Consider the following 26,379-nt stretch of genomic DNA (forward strand, 5'->3'; position numbering starts at 1 on the left):
AAGAAAAACAAGAGGAAAGTGTCTGGTAGGTCATATCAAGGAATATGAATTTTATTCTGAGTTCAGTGGAAAACAGTGAAGGGTTTAACATGTTCTTATTTGCTTTGTAACTGATAATCCTGGCTGCTAAGATGAGAGTTAATTGCACTGAGCAAGAGTGGAAACAGAGAGCAATTAGTGTGCTAAGGAAGATGACTCAGGTAAGAGATGATGCAGTTTGGACAACAGTGGTAGTGTTAGGAAAGAGAGGTGGATAGATGGTGAATGTATTTACAAGTAGAATAAAGAAATTTTACTATTTTATTCACAGAGGGTGGCAAGCATCTTTTCTCTGGACATATGGAACATGATGCCACTCTGAGCACTCTTCTTCCTATGATTGATACTTGATGTGCCCTGCAGAGGGTACACAGCTTTGCTGAGAACCCTGTCTTGCCTGGCCCTGTCATGTTGGGCTCATACAGAATCCTGAGGATACTTTTATCACAGCACTTATCAGAACATATTGTGATTGTTGTTTCTCTCTCTCTAAAGTAGGAAGTTAACCCAGTAGTGAACACAGTGCTTGACAGTGTCAGCATTTAATAAATTTCTGTTGGAGTTCCCATTGTGGTGCAGTGGTTAACGAATCTGACTAGGAACCAAGAGGTTGCAGGTTCAATCCCTGGCCTTGCTCAGTGGGTTAAGAATCCGGCGTTGCCATGAGCTGTGGTGTAGGCTGCAGATGCGGCTTGGATCTAGCATTGCTGTGGCTGTGGTGTAGGCCATTGGCTATAGCTCCGATTAGACCCCTAGCCTGGGAACCTCCATATGCCTCGGGAAGCAGCCCTAGAAAAGGCAAAAAGACAAATAAATAAATAAATAAATAAGAGACACATGCACCCGCATGTTCATTGCAGCACTATTCACAATAGCCAGGACATGGAAACAGTCCAAATGTCCATCGACAGATGATTGGATTTGGAAGATGTGGTATATATACACAATGGAATACTACTCAGCCATAAAAAAGGATGACATAATGCCATTTGCAGCAACATGGATGGAACTAGAGACTCTCATCCTGAGTGAAATGAGCCAGAAAGACAAAGACAAATACCATATGATATCACTTACAACTGGAATCTAATATCCAGCACAAATGAACATCTCCTCAGAAAAGAAAATCATAGACTTGGTAAACAGACTTGTGGCTGCCTGATGGGAGAGGGAGGGAGTGGGAGGGATCAGGAGCTTGGGGTTATCAGACACAACTTGGAATAGATTTACAAGGAGATCCTGCTGAATAGCATTGAGAACTATGTCTAGATACTCATGTTGCAACAGAACAAAGGGTTGGGGAAAAAATGTATACATGTTAAGGATAACTTGATCCCCTTGCTGTACAGTGGGGAAAAAAATAAATTATAAAAATAAATAAATAAATAAATTTCTGTCAAGTAAATAAGTGAGAGCATGCCTTATGAGCCACTGCAATGGAGGAGTATAAATAAAGGCTCTGAGCCTTGTGCCAAAACTATAGCTTTTGATGAGTACTGCCAAAGGCCTGGGACCCATCCAGAGGATTTCTTGTAATTACCTTAGGAATTCTCAAGAAGAATGATCAGAACATCTAAAATGGTAATGATCTGGAAAACGGAAAGGGGCTTACACATTGGAAAATGAAAATAGTAACCCCAGATACTACAAAATTAGCTTAAAATGCAAGCCAACTGAAGGAAGGAAAGCAAGTCATCCCAAGAGAAAAGATTAAATTCACTTGAGTACAGGTCAAGTCCTATTATCTAGTACATTAATCTTGCTGAGGCTTTTTCATTTCCAAAAATTACTTTTTAAACCCTGACTGATGTCCTATTATTTCAAGGTGCATTTCATACTACAAGAAATCCATAGGAAAAAAACAGAATTTTGAATAGTATGGTGGTGGAAAGTTACTTAAAACTGTGATTTCTGATTCAGGTCTTGTCATTACTTTGTTCTGTTAAGTAAGTGGGTCTCTGGGACTCAGTCTCCTCATACATTAAAGAAAAATAACCGCATAGAAGTAGTATTGTACATTCCTTTTTTTTTTTTCTTTTTTTTTCTTTTTTTTTTTTTTTGCTTTTTAGGGCCACACCTATGGCCTATGGAGGTTCCCAGGCTGGGGGTCTAATCGGAGCTACAGCTGCCTGCCTATGCCACAGCCCCAGCAACACATGATCCGAGCCATATCTGCGACCTACAACCACACCTCACAGCAACGCAGGATCCTTAACTCGCTGAGTGAGGCCAGGGATCTAACCCACAACCTCGCTGTTTCTACTTAGATTAGTTTCTGCCTGCGCCACAACAGGAACTCCTTTTTTTTTCTTTGAACATTCTTTCCAACTCTAATATTCCATAAGTTTTAGACATTCATTGCTTTAGGATTTGTCATTGATTTGGTGACAATGTGATAAGGAGTAGAGAATTATAATTCCACTGTATACATACATATATACATAATAAGTATGTATATATATAAAATGTTGATGTAAGTACAGTAAGTGTAGAGATGTAATAATTGGAATTCTAGTGAGAACATAGACACTGTGATGTGTGTCAGCTGAATAGTCACTGCTCTTTGTGAGAATGTTATTTGAATATATGACTAACACTTTTATTGCAGTTTACAAAGTGCTTCTATATCCATCATTTAAGTATATTATCAAAACCACTGTCTACTATATAAAGTTGGTGCTCTCAGTTCCATTTTAGAGATGAGTACACTGAGGCTAACTAAAAAAGATCATATTATAAATCTAAATCACTTGCCTGAAGCATAACCAAGGTTTGAACTCAGATCTTCTGGCCTCTTGTCTGCAACTCCTTCTCTAAGTCTAGAAGATCTCTTTGGCTAAGATTTTACATGTAATACATTATGATGTAGGACCTATGAGCAGTCCTCTGATGTAGTAATTAGAATTCCAGTTGTCAAATGAGAAAACCTAAAAGCTGAGAAGTTACTTGCCCAACATCTCAGAGACATGAAGTAACTGAGTTGAGATTCCGCCCAAGATCCAATTCTAAAGACCACCAAAAATGACTGTCTTTTCAAGTGCTGTGGTAAAGAAATGCCAAACTCTTTTAAGGAATTAGAAAAAACAAACAAACAAACAAACAGTAAGTAGAGTTGGCAAGGTAGGGACAGCAAAGAAATGATGAGTTAAATTGTAAACTCAGAAATTTTTCTGGGCTGATGTAGATGATGCCATTTTGGGCATGCGTTGACATGAAATCCCATCTATTTATCTCTGCATGTCTATTGAGAAGAGAGAGCTAAGCCTAATTTAGTGACTCATAAAAGTAGTGGCCATGACATAAGGACTCATAGTATATTTAGAGAATGCATCATTCCTCCTAGGAAAAATCTGTAGGTATGTATGATTATGAAATATGATGTTCCCCAGCCTAATATTTTTTATATCCTACTGCTTCACTGATAATTGTCTATCATATTCTTATGAATAGTCCAGGAACTATATCCCTTAACTATCTAAGTGTTGTTGTTATATCCAATTTCCCCCTTTTGTTATCAAGGCAATGTTTAATATTAATTGCTGGCTATTTACTAAGTTCATTAATTAAGTTCGGAAAGAGTCAGGATCATCTCCTCTAGATTGATGACTTGCAAATTCTCTACGATTTAATCTTGATATATGCAATTCCTTCTTAAGCCTCCTAATGATAATTTCTAATTCCTTGCACTCCTACACCTTTTGTCTTCCTTTTAGTATCTAATAGACCTAAGTTATGGAGTCATTTTCCTTGTATACTTACTAATCTCTCTCATCATATCTCAGAATGTCCTAGGACAAAAATGCATTGCATAGAGGGAAAATAATTCTCTGCTTTTGCTTTTGAGTTAGACTTATACATTTATTTTATAACTGAAGGGGCCATTTAAAAAATAGATAACATTAATTAAGCAAATAGTATATGTCCTGAATATTAGATGATCGGGAAGATACTTGGAGTTTTTTTTTTCCCGCTTCCAAGAAATAAAAATTCTAAAGGGAAATATGAATCACATATATGGAACTTAAGACATATCTTTCTCACCTTGTGGAATTTTGGGAAAATTATAGGCTTTGGAGTCAAAATTGTCTGGATTCAAATCATGAATTGATCAAATGATATTTCTGTAACCTTGAACACATTCCTTCTTTGCAACTCAGTTTCCTCTTCCTCATTTGATCACAAAGAGTAGCAGTGAGAATAAAATGAAATATGTATGTGAAAATGTCAACTTGCATGGTCCTTTTGAAAGACTTTTGATGTTTTTCCTTTTGCCTGTTCAGCATCTAACCCTTGGCCTACTAGCTGCCTGATTTCACTTCTGGGGGACTTTCTCTTAATATGCTACCTAAGTGGGAAGGTGCATCCTGGCCGCCTGATGACTCACTCTAAGGAAATAGTGGGAAGCTTGACATTTCTTCTACATATTTTATCGAGGGAATGAACAAAGGATGTAAGCTTGGCCAAACAGATTATTTCACATAGGAGGTTATACATTGAGTTAGTGAACTCAGCCGAGAATGTGCTTGGAGTTTAGATTGACTACAGAGGTGGTAATGCTCTATCAGTCTCTTTCTGTGGCATGATGGCAGTAGATTCTTATTCTAAAAAAGATATCAATATTATGGGTATTTCCCAGTAGATGGGAGTTATGTTTTTTAATAGCTTGAATTCAAAATTCTGGTTTATAATTTACACAACGGACTTGTATAGCAAGCAGTGGTTCTGATACCTTGGCAAGTTACTCAACCTTTTTTTTTTTTTTTCTCTTTAAAAGGGGAAATAATAATCATGTTGATGTTAAATTCAAATAAGAAAACAATGAATGTGTTCTGTATAGGCCTAATGGAACTTGACCTAATGGTTATGTCGATGGTGTGGGAATGAGAATCTACAAATTGAAAGGAGTGATAATATTTCCCCTGTGCAGTTGTAGAAGGCTTGTTGAGCATGGTAAAGCTGAAAAATAAGGGTCTTACATGAAATAATGGAAGGAAGTAGTTGCTTTTTATCTTGGTATATGGAAAAATATGTTGAAAGAGTAAAAGAATACTGATGCATTTCCCAAGACAAGAATGAAAAACATATACAACTAAAAGAAAAAGTAGCTTTTGGATTTTGATGACAGGAATTAATCATAGGTTAGCATGATTAATTTTAATATTTCTCCTTTCCCCCAGATGAAGGAATCACATATCCTCTTTTCAATGCCTTGACGCCTTCCCCAAGCCCACCACAGTGCTTTGCTGATAGTGGCAATTCCTCACTAGACGTATATTTGCATACCGTGTACTGCCATGTTCTTTCTCATCAGTAAATCTGTTTATCAGCACATTCACACCAAATTAGAAAGAAATAATAACAAAAGGATTCTTACCTGGTTTTCTTTCCAGGAATAAGAAGTGACACTAATTAGATATTTTTCAAGGGTAACAATTAACTGACAAAAAAAATCTGCTGTGTGTCTCTAGCACAGTGTAGTTATTGCTCCTGAGAAGAATGACACTCAGTTTTGTGTAGATGGTGGAATCTGAAATCACAACTGTTGAAAAGTATGGGGAAATAAGAGTACGAGCAGATTTCACTTAGTAACCGGCATTGTAAGCTAGGTGGGAGATGGTAAATGAAATCTTTCAAGGTAGTAAAGTTGTGCCATAGACTGAGATTCAGTTTTATACCTGTTTGGAAAGAGTCATTTTCACCTCAACCTTAAGATACATGTGTAAAAAATAAATTTATATTCCAGTGGTAGTGATAGATGGCATTCACAAATACAACCCATTCCAAGTGGGTATTCCTGGGAGGTTAGCTAAGTTACACACACACACACACACACACACACACACGCACATGCGCACACACACACACATACGCGAATTATGTATTGGAATATGTGTGCTTTTTTAATGAGAAATTTTATAGCTTATTAGATTATCAAAGGACTGTCACCCATATAGAGTTGAGCCATTATTCTTCCATGTTTTTCTCCTACTTAATAAAATAACATGAAAATTCAAGTAAATGATAGTTGACATAATGAATGGGATAACCTTGAATAAATTTTAAATATTTAACTCATGTGAAGCTTTATCTCTTCCTAATAACATACCTCAAATATGATTATTAGCCACCAATGTATAGCTATCCAGGTTGAGAACTGCTGCTGTAGGAAGCTACACAGAATCAGAGAAGCACAGACTTTTATTTAGAGTTGGCTCTCAGAGTTCATTTATTACACATACTTTTCAGATTTATTTTCTGTAAAAAACACAAGGCAAAGTTCTTCTCAAATAAAATATGCAAAAATCCCACTATATAAAGCACACAGGAAAGAAACTGCTTTGATTGAACTCTGTGACCTTGGATTGTTCCTGTTCAGCCTTCCCCCACGCCTCACGGCATGGATACAGACCCATTCAAAGTTTTATTTCCTTTATAATGAGTTATTTTTTATTTTATTTGTTTTGATTATTTCAGTGGTTTGGTAATGCATGCTTCTTGAAGTATGAATTATGTCATGTAGCTTCTTATGAGAGAGTTAGAAACTAAAGAAAGGTCTTGGTTAACCCCCTGTTAAGTTTTGCTCACGTTGGTATGAACGATCTCAGTATTGATATTGGAGTCAGATGGATTGGAGATGGAGTCATCGCTCTGTCATTCATTAGCTGTGTGAACTTAGGCAAGTCCCAGAACTGCTTTATGCTTTAGTTTCCTTCTCTGGGATTTGTGATAAAAATCAAAGTAATTATGGTGATGATGATAATGCCAATGATGATAGTAACAGTAATGGTAACAATGGTAATACATACCCACAGGGTTGCTGCGAGGTTTAAATGAAAGCGTGCTCATGACAGGTCATGTTCTTAATAACTTAAATTCATTGCTGATAACCCTGCCTCTAGCTGAAAACTATTAAATATAAATATAGGTCTATTAATTTTAATGGGAAAGTTATGATCCTTTTGGTCCCAGTCTAAGGCAGACAGTTTTTTAAAAATAGAAGAATATATCAATTGCATAATGAAAAATGTAATAAATTATTTGAAAGTAAATTAGCATGCTTTGCATATATATAATTTAATGTAACAAAAGTTTACTTACTGGAGAAGTGAGGGAAAGGTGATTGGGTAATGTGTAGTTATAAAAGAAGGGGCAAAGAGTTGTTCTTTAGAAGTGCATTTTGTTTGTTTATATTTCAGTTTTATTGTGGTATAATTAACATACAATATAGTAAGACATTTGAACTGCAAATTGTGATGATACGACATACATACACACATTTTGAAAAGATTCACCCATCTAGCTAGTTAGCACATCCTTCATCTTACATATTTATGTCTTGTTTTTGAGACCATTTAACATACTTTCAGCAAATTTCAATTATACAATAGTGTTATCAACTGTAGTCACATGTTTTACATTAGGTCCTTAATCCTTATTCATCCTGTAGCTGAAAGCCTGTACAGATCTGTCACTAGTTCCTCCATCCTTCAGCCCCTGGCAACCACTACAATGTGTGTTTTTTTGAGTTTGAGTTTTTTTTTTTTTTTTTTAAGATTCCATGTATAAGTGATACAATGTGGTATTTTTCTTTGTCTAGCTTATTTCATGTAGCATGATGCCCTCAAATTCTATTTGTTGCTGCAAGTGACATGATTTCCTTCTTTCTTGTGGCTGAGTTATAATTACATATAAATATATGTAGAGAGATATTCAGATACATGCACACATACATATGTGTGTGTGTGTCTATATTTATATCTTACAGCTTATTTATCCATTCCTCCATTGATGCACATATAGGTTCTTCCCATTACTTGCCTGTTGTGAATAATGCTGCAGTGAACATGAGAGTACAGACATCTCTTCAGTATCCTGTTTTCATTTATTTTGGCTACATTTGTCTGTCTATCTGTCTATCTATCTATTGACATATATAATTTTATTTTAATTTAATTTTATTTTTTGTCTTTTGTCATTTTAGGGCCACACCCATGGCATATGGAGGTTCCCAGGCTAGGGGTCTAATCGGAGCTATTGCTGCCAGCCTAAGCCACAGCCAGCAACGCTAGATCCGAGCCGCATCTGCAGCCTACACCACAGCTCATGGCAACGCCAGATCCTTAACCCACTGAGCGAGGCCAGGGATCGAACCTGCAACCTCATGGTTCCTAGTTGGATTCATTTCCACTGCACCACGATGGGAATTCCAACATGCATTATTTAAAAATTATTTTTTTCAATAAATTTTTGGTCTTTTGGGGGTCTTGGTGATTTTGCCTTCAAATTGTACACAATAAATTTATAACGCAGAAAAACCTGTTTTATACCAAAATAGAGTCTACACCAGTGGTACTTTTAAACACATGGAAACAATACATGTGGAAAGAAAACTGAAGAGTCCCAGTGCTGCCTTGTTATCACACTTGCTGGACATCTATATGCAAAGCAAACCCATTTAAGTTTGTTCAAAATGTAACTCATCACATTTATTCTTTATGATATTCTCTAACTGGAAACTGGTGTCAAGTAAATTTGTAAGTGTATCTTTGCCTGAAGCCACAATATTGAAGTATTACCGTCTCCATTGTATTTATTTAATGTGTTTTGGAAAGGAAAAAAGTCATCCTGAAAATAATAGAGATTCGATGTCTAAATAGCAGTGTCACTTATCAGGGATGGTACTTATTCTTTAACAGTCATTATGTGCGGTTAAGTCTATACATCACACAGTTCCAGGCACCAGAGTAGGAAATTAACAAATCTAATGGCCTCCCTCTTTCAGCAGTCTTCCCCTCCTCTTTTTCTTCCTGTATTCCCTATATCTCTAGTTACTGCATTTAAAATTTCAACTTCACAGAATAACTCAAAAAGGACCTACACTTTCTAAGAACTGCAAAATGATGTCTCAAAACCTTGCAAAACTATGTCTCTCATCTTTGGAAAAACTCAAACTGACTTTAAATCTACCTCTAGGCTTTTTTCTAAGAATATTGACATATTTAATAGGCATGTTGTGTTGTTTTCCATCATCCCTGTGAGGTATAGTGATAAATATATACTAATTTTCAGATGAAGGATCCCAGCAAGGCAAAGTGAGCTGTCCAGTTGTACAAAAGCTAGATTCCAGAAGTGTCACTGCCCAATCTGTATTACCTTGTTTCTTCATTTAGGCTTTTCTCAAATTGAGGTCATTGACTAGAAACAGCAGAAGTTCAAACAAACATCTCTCCCCATAGTATTCTCAGCCTCGGAGGTTAAATTAAAATTACAAGAAGCATCTGTTTGTTATTCAGCCATTAGAAACTCACAATTTATTGCTCATCCTACCTTCTAGCCATTACATATTCACAGACTAACACAAGCAGTATTCACACCTATAGACCCTTTATTTTTTGCCAGTGTACACATTTGAGGCCACAGCTATCTCTAGTAATAGCTCACTGCTCCTACTGAATTGGATGAGGTAGATGGAAGAGTACTCAGGAATAATAGTTTGAAACACGTGGTAGCAGCTGTGAGCATGTGCTTTGAGACTTCAGTTTGCATCATTGACTACTAAGGGCTGCAGCCATGCACTCTGAAATCCATGCTTCCCATGGCTGCTCCCAGCTGTGATTGAGCACAGCATGGCTCCTAAAGCAGGCTTGTGACTGGGAGACATGGCCTGCTCTGATGGCAAATTTTCCTTACACTTTAGAGAACTCTAGGTTGCTTCTACCCACCCTTCCTTCCATCTCTGCTTCACTTTGGGGAAGACTTCCATCTTGATGTGTTAGCTCTCCCAGTCTTACTTGTGTCAGAGAAGAAATCAATCCAGACTTGGATAAGGAGAGACTTACTCAGTAGTCTTATTGCAAAAAAGGGAGGGAACTGTAGAAATAAGGAGAGTTAGCTAACTATTAGACTTGCAGGGTTGGAGTTGCTGTTGTGGTTCAATGGGTTAAGGATCCAACATCGTCTCCATGAGGATGCGAGTTTGATCCCTGGCCTCCCTCAGTGGGTTAAGGATCTAGCATTTCCACAAGCTGCAGCATTGATTGCAGATGCAACATGTATCCTGTGTTGCTGTGGCTGTGGTGTAGCCTTCAGCTGCAGCTCTGATTTGACCTCTACCCTGGAAACTTCCATATGCTTCAGATGTGAACAAAAAGGGGTGGTTAATACGGAGGAATAAATGAGGCTGGAAAGAACCATGTGAGAGCATGTGGAAGGAGTGAGCACTATGATCAGACAATTAATTAGACAATATTTCCCCCTGAAGTCAGCCAATTCCTAGGAGGACTGTTCTGAGAAGAGGTTGTTCTGCATTCCAGTTCTCAAAGGGATCCAAAGTTCAGGGATTGGGGGACATAGTGAGGCCTAACTCAAGTTTGGTTAAGTCTAGTCAATGGGCATTTTATCCAGTTGGTCAGTGGTGACAAACAGTTCAGCAGTAACTTAGTTGACAAAAAATGGGAGTTCTTAGTCTGTGTCTGGTTTTGTCATAAATAACAAACAGTTCCTCTACCAGTCTTGTCTAAGTCAAGGGTGTTTTTTTTGTTGTTTTTCTTTTTCTTTTTTTGTAGGAAGCCATTTCTTATAACCCAAAAGAGGGGTGTGTTTCTTAACCATCACTATTTTCTAGGAGCACGAGCTCAGGTAAAGTTCGACATTGTCATTTGGCTTCCTCCTCATTTTGCCTTACAGGCTTTTTGCCAAACAAAAATTCTTGCACATTTAATCCTATCTTGGGGTTTGTTTCTTGGAGAACATAGACTAACGTACATGTTTCTCATATGCTTTTCCTTACCTTTCCCGTTAGTGTAATGCTCTTTATACCAATGGTTCTCAAATTTTATTCTGTGTAGAAATGATGTGTAGAGTTTGCTGCAGTGCAGATTCCTAAGGATCAGTACAAAAATATTTCATGGGTCTGTGATGGAGCTAAGAATTAAACATTCAGGTTAGTTAATTGTGAGAGATCATCAAATCACATATTGAATAATATGCTGAAATCAGTCGGTACAGTGTAGGAAAGGTTCATATAATTTTATATATATTGAATTTACATGTTGATAAAATTTTACAGTAATTTTCATGTCTCATAGGAATGTCTGTTTGATTTCCTTGACTGTGGCTATTTTGGTCTCGCTGCTCATTCATGGAAATTCTTTTGGATGCAAATCTATTTAGTACTATGGAAATAATGTAACATTATGTAACTGGCTTTGAATTTGGTGTTATCTAATTCGGGGGAATAATTTGATCAGTGAAAATGTTCAAAATCTATTTTTTCTTGTTTATTTGTTTGTTTTTTAGGGCTGCACCTCTGGCATATGGAAGTTCCCAGGCTAGGGGTCAGATCCCACAGCTGCTGGCCTATACCACAGCCAGAGCAACTCAGGATCCGAGCCACATCTGCAACCTACGCCACAGCTCATGGCAATGCCAGATCCTTAACCCACTGAGCAAGGCCAGGGATCAAACCCAAGTCCTCATGCATCTTAGTCGGCTTTGGTAACCACTGAGTCACGAAGGGAACTCCAACTATGTTTTATCGTAATACGATTTGCAAAGATTATTCCTTACACTTCTGAGAATATTTCAGTACAGTAAATGAAGGGCCATCCATTCTATGCTCTAGAAATTCATGTTATTAGCTTAGCTATGATAGTGAAGTATTTTACAATTCTATGACAACTTTAATGAGTTTGTGGAGTAAAAATATGCTCTTTGTGGGTTAGGTAAATCTGTTAGATACTAATTCAAGAAATCCATGTATTCAGATGATATAAGTCTCAGCATCAGCATGAAATGGATTACACACTTGCGGAGTTGGGAAGGCATTAGACTAAGAGCCAAAGACATTAAATCTAGAAGAATCAGCTACTTTACAAAAAAATCAAATAAGGAAAACAAAGATCACAGTTTATGAGTAAACATAGTTATGCTGTTTAGCACTTAGTGTCAATTCTAGGATGACATAAATAGTGACTCTTTCAGGGTTCTCAAAACTTGCCCTTTTCATGATGGGACCTAGGAATAAATGCAGTGCTAAAGTCAAACAGAATCACATGTAAACGAACAAAAAATGTATACATGTATACATTTATATATATGTAATTATTATCCTAGATCCTCTTTAAAATGACAGATAAATTAATGAAGATTTGTTTCTCGTTGATCCTATCAAAATTACCTCTGATATAAATATCGCATAATACCCAGAATCATATTGACATGCTCAAACCCATCCACTTGAAACTTATAAATAATAAGGCAACTCCTCTGTCTTTTCTTGATTTCCTCTGACAACCTGGAGCTTCCCAGAAGTGCAGGTAGCGCTAGACATCAGTGAAGCTCATATTTAAAACTTGATTGAAGGAGTAGGTCTATTGTTTTAGATTGGTTACCTCTGAGGTTCTGTCCTTTTGTTAGGTTTCCATCTAAATAAAAAGACTTCCTGCCTTAGGTCATTACTTCTCTAGGAATGCCCACAAGCCCCCTTCATACTTTTGTATGTCTTAATATAAAACTAAAGAAAATAGAGTAGATGATAGCCATTCCTGGATGGGACTGGGGGAATTTCCCACCTGTCTTAGTTTCCTTTCATATTCTCTGCTCTCGTGAGAATACTAAGAAAACTATTATGAGTCTTCAGGCTGGAGGACACAGTGGGTGCTATCTTATTACCCCTGAGAAAATTGTCTTGTTTTTGAATAGTCTCTTCTGAAATTTGTGAACATCTTCAGTGTTCCAGTTTTACTCTTATTTTACTTATATCCTCAGTATCATCTTGCTTTTCATCTGTATTTAAACTGCAAAAACAAACAAACAAACCCAGAAAATTGATGATAGTTGTGTCCCAGGTGGGAATCTTGCCTTTTGAAATCCTTGTCATTGAAGGAGCCAGTGGCTCTTTACCTAACTTCAATTTTGAGTTGCATCCCACTGAGAGCCTTTCCTGATATGACTATCACCAGTACCCCAGCATCCTTTCTCCTTAAAACTACTGGGTAGGAATAGTACTTCAAGTTTTTCTCCTTTGAAATCTTGGTCTCTCAGAGGAATATATACATATATTTGGGCCTCCACACAATGTTAGGCAGTTGTCATCTGAAAATGTGATGTGTACTGCAGTTTTAATTTTGTAGTAAGGATAGTGGGTAATTTCTACTCCTAGAAACTATTCCTTTATTAGAATCATCTTCTTTGAAATATAAATTCATCTTGGGGAATACCATGCAACACAGACTATTATCTTGTTTTAGCTTTGTTTTTGCCAATATTCTTAACCATTGTGGGAGTGCCCCTGTGACTACTGCACATCATCCCATTTAAATTTCCTTCGAGCAGTGGGTAATATTTTCCTCTGAGGCTAACTTCCTGATTAAGTTGGTCTCCTGTGGGAGCCTCACTCATTATGGGAGTGACCATCAGCACCATAGCTCCTAAAGATCATTCTATTTCAATTTATTTGAAAGAGTTGTGAGAAAATATAACTTTTTTTTCCTACTTGATTTACTCGTTTGTAAAAGTATCAAAAGGAGTTTGTAAAACGGGATGATCCCAATACTGAATTAGCATTCCGAAGGGTAAAGGATGAAATATCTGAAAGTCAAACTGAAGGGGAGGAGTGAACATACACTCAATGAAAAACTAGCCCACCACTCTCCTCTCTTTTTAATTGACCATGTCCACCCCCACCCCCTATTCCCTCCTATAGAATTAAAGAATTTGAATTCCAAAGGAGGTATTCTGATATCTTTTTTCCTTCATTTCCGCACTCACCCTGGGCTCTATGCACTAATTTGACTATTACGGCCTCTGTGTACTTCTGGTACAGCATCTTCAACGTTTCTTCAATCACCTTTACCAAGACAAGATTGCTGTTTTGTAGGACACAAATCTTCTTTTGGATTTATAGCATTATCTTTTTCAGAAGAAAATTAAGACTCCATGGGTCAGTACAGCTATCTTCTCCATGGCACCAGGGGAGGAACCTGAAGACAAAACCGACTGTATTTAGGAGTTTTCAACTTTTCCACTTTTATCAGTTCATGTTATATAAAAGAGAATAAATGGCACTTTAATTATGCTCTCAAATGATACTAAATTGGGAATGTTGCAAACTGCAGGAAATAGAGAGGAGTGACACTACAGGGACTGAAGAGGTTTAGCTATGCGTGTGGGTAGAACCAAGAGTGCACATCACAGCAGGAAAAGTTGCAAGTAATTTAAAACTACCCTGTGCTCATGCACACATGTGTATATGTGAGTTTATGTGTGCACTCATAATGTTACACTGTTTAAATTTAAACACATACAATTTGATGGAGGAAAGGCAAGCCAAGACTGACAGTAATAATCTAGGGTACCTACTGCTTCCTCTGCAGCGGTTTGGCTTTGGTGTTAGCCTGGATCAAATAAGAAGTTCTGTTTACTTAGTTATAAAGTGAGGGGCTTACATAAAATTTATGAGCCCTCCAACCTTTAAAAGCATCCGAATAAATATTTGAATCATGGTTTTTATGGCTACTAGATTACAGGATCTAGAGCCTTTTGAAAATAAATAAAATATTAACTGAATTGTCTCCTGGTACTCTTATTCTTCAAGGGAGTGCCCCTTATGACTTCTCTACATCATCTCACTTTTCATCAAAAATTTGCTTTGTTCAGTCTCAAGCCGCACTGACGACTTCCCTTAGAAGGCTCCCATATATTTTGACCTCATGATACCTATCGAATGAAAGCATCCTTAGACATTATTTGGGAAAAATAAAGGGGCTCCAAAGCCAATATCCACAAGTTGACCTGAGGATGGTCTGCCTACTTGTAGAAAATGTAGCTGAACCCTGGGGAAATTTCGTCATTACAAATGTAGGAAGTAGGAAATGCCAAGAGGCTAATTACTTGAAACTGATGAGATCCAAATGGTAAGAAATAAGCAGAATTTCTAGGACAGAAAGTTCATTGGTAGACTGATTCACCTGCCCCAGGAGGGTGCCACCTACAATTCATTCAATATTTACATCTCTCTCTGAGTCACAATCTGATGAGGTTAGGACAGATTGGGCAAGGAATCAATAGATTAAAAGGGAATGTGCTGACTGGACTGTTGACTTCAAAAGCAAGGGAGTGAGAGGTTCTCATATACCAGAAAATGAAATCTTCGCAGCTGAGCTGTGTTTGCAGATGAGGCCTTATCTGCCAATAGGTACTTGGGTCTTATGGAAAGAAAAAGTTTGGGTTTTGGACTTTCTCTTTCTAAGTGGTGTATAGGAAAGACTACTCAGAAGGAGCTACCAATTTCCTCTAGTCCAGGCTATGACCAGTAATTTACGCTGTCTCCTAGGGGCTGAAGGAAAGTCGACATCTGTCATTTAGGGCTGGCAGGGATTTTTGGGACTGAGGATTTTGCAGATCTCTGTGCTAACTGCCCCCAGTAGTTGGAATTTCCTATCTTTCAAAGGGTGAGAGCATGAGGAAAGGGACCAATATAAGCATGCTTCTCCTTTGTGGTTTTTTTTTTTTTTTTGCTTTTCTCCCGAAGTAGTCTCTCATTTTTATCTAAACCACTGTAGGTTGAGTCCGTCATCTCAGGAATTATTGGTTCTTTCAATCTGTTTATATCCTATCAATGTGTAGCCCATCTTGAGGCTGCCCTAGCTCCCCAAAGGTTTTGCTACACGAAATCTGCTTCGGTTGTCTTACCATACCTTTGAATGCTGCTGTCTTTGACCAATGGAGAGAGGAGTGAATAAATGTGTCCTTATTGGCTTCTTAATCTGCAGCGTTTGTTTAAAACAGGCGTAAAATCAGAATATGTGATGAGGGTGATGGTAATGATGATGACCAGATGGTGGAAGATACTGCTTAATGGCTACTTATTGTGTGTGAGGCAGATCTTTATTGAGTACCCTCCCAGCAATGTACTTAAAATACTAGGAGGTAATACTATTCCTGCTTCCATTTTACAGATTAGGAAACTAATTTCATTCACAAAATTAGCCAAATTTTCCAAGATCACACTTTTTTTTTTTCATTTGCAAGTTATGATACCTACCTTCTTTACTTCATGTATCTATCCCTTATTTTTATTCCAATATCTGGACTTGAATTCAGGTGGACAGTTGAAAACATCATTGACTTTGAGCCATCTTCTACCAAAAAGTAAAGCTGATCACATAATTCTACTTCTAAAAAAATTCATATTTTTCAAAAATTTTATTTTAGGGAGTTCCCATCATAGCTCAGCGGTAACTAATGTGAGTAGGATCCATAAGGATGTGGGTTCAATCCTTGGCCTTGCTCAGTGGGTTAAGGATCTGGTGTTGCCATGAGCTGTGGTGTCAGTTGCAAATGCGGCTCAGATCTGGTGATGCTGTGGCCGCGGTAAAGGGCGGCAGCCACAGCTCCGATTAGACCCCTAGCCTAGGAACCTCCATATGCTACCAGTGAGGCCCTAAAAAGACAAAAAACAAAACAAAACAAGAAAACACTAAAAAGTTTTGTCTGGGCAGCTAACTGGTGAAAGAATTAAAATTGAACTTAAAAAACAACTTCTTCTTACTCTAAGGCAAAAGATCCATATGTTCTGATGTGCAATGCCACACAAAAATAAACATACGGAGGTATACACAAAGATTAAATATGTTTTCTAAATGGCAGAAGTAGATTATTGAGGAAGTTTGGTGGGAGTTCCTATTATGGCTCAGTGGGTTAAGAACCAGACACAGTGTCCACAAGAATGGGGGTTTGATTCCTTGCCTCACTCAGTGGGTGAAGGATGGGCAGGTTAAGAATCTAGAATTGCCACAAGCTGCACCTGGGGTCTGGTACTGCCCCGGCTGTGGCATAGCCTTGCAGCTATAGCTCTGATTTAACCTATAGCCCTAGAACTTCCATATGTCACATATGCAGCTGTAAAAGAATAATAATTATTATTATTTAAAAAAGAGAAAGTCTGGAAAACAATTAAGGAGAGTTTCTGATATTAGAGTGTAGGAAAAAGCTCTTCAAACTCCTTCATAGACACTTGTAATTCCTCTGACCTGAACATGAACTCAGATTTATACAGAAAGCAGATTTAGGAGCATGATGTAAGCAACATCTACAGCTAGAAGAATGACATTAATGACTTATTTTGAAATAACTTTTTCTGATTCATTATTCATTGTAAGGAAAACACATGGTGATCCTTTTTCCTGGCTGATTCATAGTGGTCAATATCGGCATCATTGTTAAGATTTCATTCTTAAATAGGAATTTGTTAATGAATATTTTAACATCTAAAATTTGTTAATCTCCTGCAGTGTTCTAGGCAGTGTATTAGGGTCTTTCTTTCTTTTATAGCGGTGGAGTAGGGGGGCGCACTCATGGTATGTGGAGGTTCCCAGGCTAGGGGTCGGGTTGGAGCTGAGCTCCACCACAGCTCACAGCAACACCATGTCCTTTAACCCACTGAGTGAGGTCAGGGATTGAACCCGTGTCCTCATGGATACTAGTCGGTTTTGTTACTGCTGAGCCACAACAGGAAGGAAATCCCTGAGCCACGACAGGAACACCCTTTATTTCTATTTATTATAAGCATATTTCCCCCCCCCCTTTTTTTTTGCCTTTTCTAGGGCCGCTCCCATGGCATATGGAGGTTCCCAGGCAAGGGGTCTAATTGGAACTAGAGCCACCGGCCTACACCACAGCCACAGAAACTCAGGATCCAAGCCGCGTCTGCGACCTACACCACAGCTCACAGCAATGCCGGATCCTTAACCCACTGAGCAAGGCCAGAGATTGAACCCAAAACCTCATTGTTCCTAGTCAGATTCATTAACCACTGCGCCACAACGGGAACTCCAATTATCAGCATATTCCCTAAGATAGGTGACATTGTCTAACAAGATAAATGAGTTAAAAAATAAATAACTGGTACAAGGTTGTACCTATTAAAAAATGTCAAAGCAAGATTTGAATTGAGTTCATTTGACTAGACAAGCTGTACTCTAACTTTCCATTCTTTGTTAAAGTTCTTGGGAATGCATTGGCCTCGAGTCAAATGCTTTAGTTCCATTTTGGTACTGAAAAACTATGTGAGTTCAGGCAAGTCACTTTTCTTCACTGAGCCTGTTTTCTCCTTTGTTAAGGGGAGTAGATGATGAAAACAATGATTTCTGATGTATCTTGCAAATGAAGAATTAAATGATTGAAATGCCAGAAATGGAAGCTCATTAACTCACAGCAGAATATAGTAATTTCCCAAGATCAGCCTGGCATAAGAATCAGTATTTGCTGTACCACAATACTTTTTAAATTAAACTTTATTTTTACTTAATACTTAGACTATCATCTTATTATCATTTCCTATAGAATTCCATCAGAGTGCTGATCATATTTTATTAATTCCAAATTAGGATACAAAACATGGAGTGCGGAACTATATTTATGGAAACCAGAGGATAGAATATTTAAAATGAAAACTGCCCTTCTGACGCAGGTATTCTATTCCATGTTTTGCCAATAAAGGCACTACATTTTCAAAACCACTAAGAATGACAAATAAAATCTACAGATGGGTAGTCTGACTACTTACAACATTGATTTCCCAGGTGTGAACTTGCCATGTTCTAAGGGTAAATGTGTTTATTGTCCCAAAACTTCAGATTTAGCAGTACCTTCCTCTGTGAATTAGGAGAAAGATGATTAGTATCTTGTGATATTTTATAAATCCAAGAAGATGAAGTTTGATAGTGACCATAATGTTTTGTAATGTGCTGACATAAGATGATTTTCTTTAAACATCAAAGTCTGTAGATATAGGTCCAGTTTCTTTATAATTTTTCCTCCATACCTCATGGATATGTTTGTAATGCACTGTATTTGTTGCCTCTGTAATTGTTCTATGCTTTCATCTTTGACCAAAATTAAAAAGAAAAAGAGTTTCTGAGTGTATGGGTACAGATAATAGTTTTAGTAACAAATAGTTCATCTGATTATGCTTTTAGATGAAGTGAAATTCCTCAGCATCTTCACCCTCCTCCTTTCTCCTTCCTCCTTCATATCTTAAAAACAATGGAAGAAGGATTGCTTGCATAATTCGTTGAGACCCTCTGTAGATGTTGTTTTACTAATTCTTCACCATAGTAGTGGTCTTAATCACTCTCAGGTAAATAAGATTTTCACCATTACAAGTGAGGAAACTGATTCTGAGAATGATTAAGAGAGTCACCTAATAACATATAGTCAGTAGGGTGCAGATGAGTTTCCATTTGACTTATAAACTTATGATCTTTTTATGATAGTACATTATGTGGGAGCTGAAACTCTTCACGTCAGCATAATTACTCTCTTAGGAACATCTGTCTTCATAGGCACCCCAAAATTGTATATCTATAACATGTTTAATACGTTTTATTAAGTAATCTATCCATCTATTGTAAAATATACAAATATATTACATCTATATCTCAGTAAAATGTCATAAAGTTAACACATAATGCAACTACCATTCATATAAATATATGGAAACTGTCCTCTGCTAGTGGAGTCATATGCACAATGCTTACTTCTCTCAGTAATGATGTGTGATGATGTCTGCAAAGTAATTGTCAACCAAGAGAGTGCCCCTGAGCCTTAGCAATCTAGGGTTTTTATTGGGGCTGAGTCACTAGGCATGGAACACCCATGTGACTGGCCTTGGTTACACCAGCCATACCAGAGGTCAAAGCCCCATCATAAATCACATCATTAGCATAAATATCTGGTATGGCCAAGACCCTGGGTTTACAAAGATGCTCTAACCAGGTAGAGTATGTCTAAGGACTTAGAGATTATCTCCCAGGAGCCAGGTCTTTCTTTGGAATATGCAGGATTTTGAACATCCAAGCCCACCTAAATAACTGTTTACTGTACATTGAGCACCCCAAGCCTGCTGATTTAATTATTTACTGCGTACCAGATCTAACAATGTATTTGCTTAGTTTTTGTTTATCTTAAAAAAAATCTATTTTTCCTTTGTTTTTGAAAGTTGTTTTCACTGGGTATAGAATTCTGGTCTGACAGTATTTTCCTCTCATACTATAAGCTTGTTATTCCTTTCTCTTGCATATTTTCTAATGAGAAATCTGTAATTTTTATCATTTTCTTTTTTTATTTTTAAAAAATTTCTTTTTTTTTCTATTATAGTTGATTTTCAGTGTTCTGTCAATTTCTGCTTTATAGCAAAGCAACGCAGGCATACATATATATATATACATATATATACATTCTTTTTCTCACATTATCTTCCAATATGTTCAATAGCAAGTGATTGGATATGGATATACTTCCCTGTTCTATACAGCAGGATCTCATTGCTTATCCACTCCAAATGAAATAATTTGTATATATTAACCCCAAATTCCAAGTCACTCTCCCTCCCCCTTGGCAAACACAAGTCTTTTCTCCAAATCCATGAGTTTGTTTCTTTTCTATGGAAAGGTTCATTTGTGCCATATATTAGATTCCAGATATAAGTGATATCATATGGTATTTGTCTTTCTCTTTCTGAGTTACTTCACTTAGTATGAGAGTCTCTAGTTCCATCCATGTTGTTGCAAATGACATTATTTTGTTCTTTTTTATGGCTTAGTAGTATTCCGTTGTATATATGTACCACATCTTCTGAATCCTTTCTTGTGTCTATGAACATTTACATTGTTTCCGTGTTGTGGATATTGTGAATAGTGCTGCAATGAACTTTGGGTGCAAGTATCTTTTCCAAGAAAAGTTTTGTCTGGATATGTGCACAAGAGTGGGATTGCTGGATCATGTGGTAGTCCTATACTTAGTTTTCTGAGGTGCCTCCGTACTGTTTTCTATAGTGGTTGTACCAGCTTACATTCTCACCAACAGTACAGGAGGGTCCCCTTTTCTCCACGCCCCCTCCAGCATTTGTTATTTGTGGACTTATTAATGATGGCCATTCTGACTGGTGAGAGCTGCTGTCTTATGGTAATTTTGATTTGCATTTCTCTACTAATCAGAGATGTTGAGCATTTTTTTCATGTGCCTGTTGGCCATCTGTATATCTTCCTTGGAGAAATGTCTATTCAGGTCTTTTGCCTGTTTTTCCATAGGGTTGTTGGCTTTTTTGCTGTTGAGTTGTATAAATTGTATATTTTCAAGATTAAGTCCTTACCAGTTGCATCATTTGCTAACTTTTTTTCCCCATTCCATAGGTAGTCTTGTTTTTTGTATGGTTTCCTTTGCTGTGCAAAAGCTTGTCAGTTTGATTAGGTTCCATTGGTTTATTTTTGCTTTTATTTCTGTTGCCTTGGGAGACTGACCTGAGAAAACATTTGTATGGTTGATGTCAGAGAATGTTTTGCCTATTTTCTCTTCTAGGAGTTTGATGGCGTCTTGTTTTATAGTTAAGTCTTTCAGCCATTTTGAGTTTATTTTTGTGCATGGTGTGAGGGAAGTGTTCCAGTTTCATGGAATTACATGAGGATGTCCAATTTTCCTAGCACCACTTGCTGAAGAAAATGTCTTTTTCCCATTTTATATTCTTGCCTCCTTGGTCGAAGATGAATTGACCATAGGTGTCTGGGTTTATTTCTGGGTTTTCTGCTCTGTTCCATTGCTATGATTATCTGTTTTGGTACCAGTACCATACTGTCTTGATGACTGTGGTTTTGTAATATCGCCTGAAGTTTGGGAGAGTTCTGCTTCCCGCTTGGTTTTTGCTCCTCAGGATTGCTTTGGCAATTCTGGGTCTTTTGTGGCTCCATATAAACTTTAGGATTGTTTGTTGTAGTTCTGTGAGAAATGTCCTGGGTCATTTGGTAGGGATTGCATTGAATCTGTAGATTTCTTTGGGTAATATGGCCATTTTTACAATATTAACTTTTCAAATCCAGGAATATGGAATATCTTTCCATTTCTTTGAATCCTCTTTAATTTCCTTGATGAATGTTTTATAGTTCTCAGCATATAAGTTTTTCACTTCCTTGGTCAGGTTTATTCCTAGGTATTCAGTTTTTGGGGACAGCATTTTTTATCTGTTGACTTGTTAATGATGGCCATTTGGACTGTTGTGGTACCTTATTGGAGTTTTGATTTGCATTTCTCTAATAACTAGTCTTATCATTGTTTTTCTATAGTTAATGTTTCTTTTTTCTTTGGGTGCCTTCAGGATTTAAAAAAAACTTGCAGTGTAATAATGGTATGTGTGTGCATGTGCTCACGTGCCTCCATATGCACTAGTTATTCTGTTTGGAATTTTCTAAAATCCTGAAGTTATATTTACATCCCTAACTTCTCCATATCCTTCTTTGCTCTTAAGATTTTCTCTTTTTGTTTTTCAGTAATTTTCCTATGATATATCTAGATGTCTTTTGTTATGCATTCATACTACTTCTGGTTCACAGTATATCTTGAGTCTGAGGTTATCTACTGTTTTGTAGCAATCTCATCATACTGTGCCTTGTTATCTTAGTGTTTATCCAGACGGGGGTTTTCTGAGCTTCCTGAAATAGTAGTTCTATAATTTTTATAAAAGTTTGAAAATTTTGATACATTAGTACAAATATTATTTAAACTTTCCTTGCTTTTCTCCTTTCTACTTTTTGCATTCTCATATTTCAGACCACTTAACATTGTCCCACAGGTCACTGATGCTCTGTGCATTTTTTTCAGCCTTTTATTGCTTGTCCTTTTTTCAAATACAATGTCTATTGTCTTGTTTTTGAGGTTACCAATCTTTTCTTCTATAGAACCTAATGTACCACTGAGCCCTTCTGATGAATTTTTAATTTTATGTATTGTAACTTTTGGTTTTGTATGTTCCTTTAGGTTCTTTTCTCAGAGATTGTATTTTCCTGTTAGGTTCATATTTTTACCTTACATCTTTGAACATACTTACAATAGCTATTTTAAAGTACCTATCTGCTACTTCCATCATTTCTGTTATCTTGGGGCCTGTTTCTACTGACTTCTTTGTTTTTTTATAAATAATATTTTTGTGAATAATTTTATATCTATAGTAACTTTTATCTGGTTCTTTACATACTTGATGTTGTGCATATAATGTTGAGGGTTTGGGTTATTTTTGGCTTCCCTTATAGATTATAGGAGTTCATTTTGACAAGTAGCTTAATTTAATTGCTGTTCAGCTTCATATTTTTGAATGCTCCCTTTAGAGCTCTCTGAATTTGTGTATAAAGTAGGTCTGCCATGTCTTATAAGAACTTTGATGATCTGGTTTATAACTATACCTTTTCCTTCATATCCTGTATTCATTTGCCTTTGTTCCATCTGTTTCAGGAACATTTGTCTTTTTGCTATTCATAAAACATGCCAAGTTTGCTTCAGACTTGGGTCTTTATTCTCCTATCTCCCATGCCTATAATACTCTTCTTCAGTTTGTTTGTAATACTTGTACCCCCAATTGTTTTATTGTTACTTCTTCAGAGACTATTTCTCTGTCTGCCATTTTAAAAACACATACTTTTCATTCCCTCGCCTAATCACACTTTCCTTAACCTACTTATGTTTTCTTCATAGCACATGTTACTCTCTGATAAAATAAATTCATTTACCTAAAGCACCCTGACTATGATATGAACTCCTGAATTTTGTCTTTTTCGTAAGCATCCCAAGGGATTAATAGAATGTCTCGTACACGCAAAACAATATTTGTTCAGTGAGTTAATAAATGATTCCTAATTTATTATGCATCAGTTATGATAATACCTGCCTTGGAAATCTCATGTTTATTTTTCCTGAGTGCTAAATAAAATATTGTCTGTCTTGTAGATGTTTGTTATTTTTAAAAATTCTCTCACTATATTTGGGAAAATCTTTGATTTACATATCTCAGGAGTATACAAGGACCTACTTACTGTTCTTGAAAGCAAAAAAATCAGATATTCATTTTCCCAGCTACCTTAGAAAGGTATCTGTTGCTCTGGTTTGATTGGGACTAAACAGTCCCCTGATTTGTGGGATTTTTAGTGCAAAGTTCCCATACTTGGCCCATCACATGCTCCTACCTCAGAGTTTGACTGTGCAGAGAGTGACATAAAGAGTTAGGTGGAGAATTTATCCTAGCCCCAGCAGAGATGTTCAGAGTCCATGTGCTGTGGTCATGGCAACAGTGGTGTCTAGCGTTCAGTGATGGTGGTGCTCTCACCAACTCCCCCCACATCACACTCTTTTCTATGATTTAATCCATCTTCCTCTCTAGTATTTCTCCCCAAACCTTCACTTTTGCTTAATTTAGAAAAGAGAAGTTTCTGTTGCTTGTAGGCAAGAACCCGGCTGATACACTTTTTGGATCAATTTAGAAGAGGGTAGCTTGTTAAAAAATATAAAAGCAGTCATTATTATTTTTATTAGTGCCAAATAGAGCTCAGTAGAACATCTTGCTAGCCAGTGGGAAATGTCTGCAAATACAAAAAGTTTTGCTGAAATGGATCTTCTATGTTTTTTAGGGAGTTTGGTTATAGAAAAATCTCAGACTGTGTAGGAAAATCACTTTATTTTCTAATTATTATACCTGTTGTGTTATAGTCAACATGTTTCCATGGTATTAGAGGTAGAGATGCATTTAGTTCCCTTAAAATATGAAGGCTTTTTAGTTCCCTTGAAACATATAGTTGTAGCTGATCATTCATAAGCCATTTGAGAAGAAAATCAAATATATTTTAAATGGCAAGGGAACCAGGAACATGACTTTTAGAGTTGACTAATAAGGCAGCTGTTTCTATAGGGTGGAAAAAATTCATCATAGCATTTCCTGTGAACTGGAAGGTCTTCCTGTTACACAATTTTATTTCTCTTTGTCATAAAGAGAAACTTGAAGAATATTTTATAGGTAATTTAAAAGGGTATGTTTATCAGTTAGCTTTCAATATTTAATGAACAACTGCATAAGCTCAGTGATATGTAATAGAAAGTGATTATTACTAATGGATGTGTGTTCAGTCTGAATTGAATGGGTAGCTCTGCTGATTTTTGCAGGTCTCTGTTGGAATGACTGGGGTGACTCAGTTCTGTTCCATGTGTCTTGAAACCCAAGTTTGGACCAGGCACATGGTCAGTCCCACACATTCTCTGGGCTTAGGCAAATCAGAGGCAAGTTCCAAATCCAGAAGCAATGCATGCCACCCTGTACACAGGGAGAAGACATTGAACAGTTTTGTGGCAAAGGGCATAGATCTAGATATGAGTAAGGAAATTGGTTCGTCAGTGTAATGTACCATAATGCATTTTATATCATCTCGAGTGTGTAAAACTGGCTTATGCTGAGCAGTCATTTAATTAGGTGAAGGTAGGGGCTATCACATTGCCTAACATTTCCTTGGCTGTCTCACTTTATGTATCCTTTGTCCTACAGTTCTCTTCATGGGAAACCTGGACAAGCCAAACTATCAGCCCTCAGCCACACTTTGTCATTTCTTATTTAATTCTCCTTCCTTGAGTCTGTTTGTCCATGAAATAAAACCTACGTCATTAGTGTAAATTTTGTGCAAACTATGTTGTTAGTCCCTGGGGATTAAGGAGTACAAAAAGAGTAGCATGGTCCCTGTTCTCATGGGCCTTTAATTCTAGTGATGAAGACAGGTACTAATGTATAATACACCTCTTGAAATCTTGATTAGAATTCTTTCCTCTTTTTTTCTTATTCCTCTCTACTATTGCTTTAATAGAATCAGAATACTTTCTCTGCAGGGCCTTTGTGCTGTTTGGAATGCTCATCCTACAGATTTCCACTTGAGTTACTCCTAAATGCTACAGGTCTCTGCCCAAAAGTGGGAGGGGCTTTCCCTGTCCACCTGTCTTAAATGACACACCTGCAACCACTTGCTTCCCCTCATCCCTGCTTTAGGAGTCTCATTACAGATACTGTGTATGTTGATCATCTCTGTCCACCATCCTGCCCAGGTGATAAACTCCATGAGAGCAGGGACTTAGGCTGTTTCATATTCTGATCTTTTGAGTACTTTCAACTGTAAGTAACATGTATTAGCTTTAAATATTTTTTACATGCATCATGCCCATATATTATCATTATTATATTATCATTATTAAACTTATGAAACAGTGATTTGTTATTCTTATCCTTACTCACTAATAATGGCTACTAAATTTGTGAAGTGACTACCATAATATTTCTTCTTTGCTAATGTTTTATGAGTCTACAAGAACCAGTCAAGAAGAGTTTCTCCAGCCTTTGTTGTAGAGTCCTTGGGCTGTCTGGTTCCCACATCCAACTTTAATAATTACATGTTAGAACATGCGGATATATCAATATTAAATCATTGACTAGGGCTATACTAGAAATTTACTCTTCTGTTGCATTTTGAACCAAATCTCCTAGCT

At 37.0% G+C, this 26,379-nt stretch overlaps 1 protein-coding gene across 5 annotated transcripts in view; it reads left to right on the top strand.

Annotated features, from left to right (window-relative positions):
- Positions 1-26,379, top strand: part of LOC146405286 (uncharacterized) — a 952,516-nt gene that overhangs the window by 290,309 nt on the left and 635,828 nt on the right. The gene's annotated exons all lie outside the window — the stretch shown is intronic.

Source organism: Sus scrofa, chromosome 2, assembly GCF_054392235.1.
Source record: "Sus scrofa isolate SSC_HxYL_T2T_F1_AM1 chromosome 2, Sscrofa_HxYL_maternal_Yorkshire_Landrace_v2.0, whole genome shotgun sequence".
Classification (NCBI taxonomy): Eukaryota; Metazoa; Chordata; class Mammalia; order Artiodactyla; family Suidae; genus Sus; species Sus scrofa.